Raw genomic sequence first — 2,365 nt, 5'->3', positions numbered from 1 at the left:
TATATACTTTCATCCCCTATATTAGCTCCATTTTATTTGTTATTTAGCACTTATCATAGTGTCATAAGCTAATATTTGTTGTTCTAGTGTATTTGCTTGTCTTAACACGTTTTTGTAGGAATCTAAGCATTTAGACTTTTTCCTATCATTTTGTACACTAAGTTCACTAAGCTAAATAAAACCAAGTGTTGGACTAAGCATGGAACATTGGAATGGGTTGTGCATGGAGAAATTTATGGATCAATGTGTGTAATGTAAAATGTTGCCAACAATCAAAGTCAAAGCCCAATGTTCAAGTCCAAGTCAAGGTGGAATGCATAAGATTCCAACATGCTTAGGATACTTTTTGGAGCTCTTAAGATGATAGATGAAGCATTTACCCGGGTGCATTAAGGGTCATTAATCACGTTCTTTGGATTCCTCAACAATTAAGTGAGGAATTAAGTGGAAAATACCAGGAAACACACGACCCCGATCGGGGTGGCATGGCCCTGATCGGGGTTGCATCCCTCTTGAATGCTTACGTTTTCCTTCCCCTCTACTATAAATAGGAGAGGTATTCCAAGGCTTTAGGCATCAAATTCTTTACGTCTCATTTTCATATATAACCTTAAGCAATACAATTCTCTCAATAGTTTTCATTTTAGATTTCATTATAAGTTAATCTTGTAGTTCTTAAACATTTGGTTTTTAATTCATTTTCAAGCATTTGGTTATATATTGTTCTTCCATTCAAGTTCATCTCCTTAAGGTATTTCTATATAGTTTACATTTTCACATATCCATTTAGTTTATATTAGTTTATAATTAAGCACTTCATTTAGACCACTTTAGTTTAATTTCTTTTACATGTTAAAACATTTAGTTCATAGAAATCATTTAATCTTGTTTATCATTTCTCTTAATATAACTTACAATTTACACCTTAACATGAGTAGCTAATTCTCTTAGTCTATGGGCTAGGGGAGCCATGCAAATCAAGTATAAAACATGATAAAATAGGTTATTAATAATATTGTTCAAATTGCTTCTAACACATGCGTGTGCCATAACGTTTAATCTTTGTTTAAGGCCTTATTCAATTGATTAAGTTTGTTCATTCATTCTATAAGTCGAGAGGCACGGAATTGAATTAGACTAAGCATGTATAGTAGGGCGAACTAGTCATGGACGAGATTTTCTCTAGGACCCGGTTTATGGTTGACACTAATATCGCAAGGTGGGTGTCTCTAAACCTAAGCAATTGACAATATTATTAGTACCAAGTTTATCATGATCATATGTTTACCTTTGCATGTGTGACCCGAACCCCTTAGACTCCATTTTAATCATGTAATTCACATCATAGTTTTTATTAGTTAATCAAACAACCAAACCAAACTAAAAACGATATCGACCTTGATAAGAATCTACCTATAGCAATTCACGTCGTAATTCCCGTTTCCTTGTGGTTCGACCCTTATTACTACATTTGTTTGTGTTTAGGGAATTTATCTTTGTATAGGTGTGCGATAGCCTATCAAATTTTGGCACCGTTGCCGGGGAGACGGTTTTATTACGTTTTGAATTGTCGATTTTTATCTTGTTTTCTTTTGTCTTGGGGAACACTTGTTCCTTGAGACCGTTACTTATCATTTTCCTAGAAATTGTTGTCTTATGCCCAGGTCCTCTCGTAGTGGAGAATTGCTTACACCGGATTCCGACCCCGAGAAAACCTTTTGGAGAAGATGACGATTTTGGAAGGAAGTGAAATAAGCCACTTCTCCCATACAAGTTGAAAGTGCTAGAAAGTCTTACTTAGACGATCTAGAGGTTCTTGCAGAGGAGGAGGTTTCAAGTTCATCATCTCTACCACCACCACCACCATCTACTACCAAAAAGATGGTGAAACTTTCCGATCATTCAAAGCCCACCGCGGCCATGCTTCCGGCCGGTATCACAACCACTCAAATTACCGCACCGGAATTCGAGATCAAACCGGCTTTCATTAGCCTTGTGGAGAGGAAGCAATTTGGGGGAAGTCCTTGGGAGGATCCCAATTTGCATGTGCAAAACTTTTGTGACTATTGCTCCATGATCCGTCAAACGGGCGTCACTCAAGCCCAAATAAGGGAAATAATTTTCCCTTTCTCTTTGAAGGACAAGGCCAAGCTTTGGATCAATAGCCTTGACTGCACCGCCATGGGAATCACCAATTGGGAGACTTTGGCTCTAACCTTCTATCAAAAGTTTTTTCCAACGGAGAAAACTCAAACTTTGAGGAGCCAAATTACCAGATTCCGTCAACAAGCTCTTGAGAGCTTATATGAGGCTTGGGAGAGGTATAGTACAAAGAGCTTCAAAGACAATGCCCACATCATGGGCT

At 37.5% G+C, this 2,365-nt stretch overlaps 1 non-coding gene across 1 annotated transcript; it reads right to left on the bottom strand.

Moving 5' to 3' along the window:
- Window positions 1-2,253: 2,253 nt before the first annotated feature.
- On the bottom strand, window positions 2,254-2,365 carry LOC141645055 (small nucleolar RNA R71). The gene has a single exon (XR_012544649.1). It is a non-coding gene; the product is annotated as a small nucleolar RNA R71 (small nucleolar RNA).

This window comes from Silene latifolia, chromosome 2 (genome assembly GCF_048544455.1).
Source record: "Silene latifolia isolate original U9 population chromosome 2, ASM4854445v1, whole genome shotgun sequence".
Taxonomy (NCBI): domain Eukaryota; kingdom Viridiplantae; phylum Streptophyta; class Magnoliopsida; order Caryophyllales; family Caryophyllaceae; genus Silene; species Silene latifolia.
This window is presented reverse-complemented; position numbering and strand designations above follow the sequence as displayed.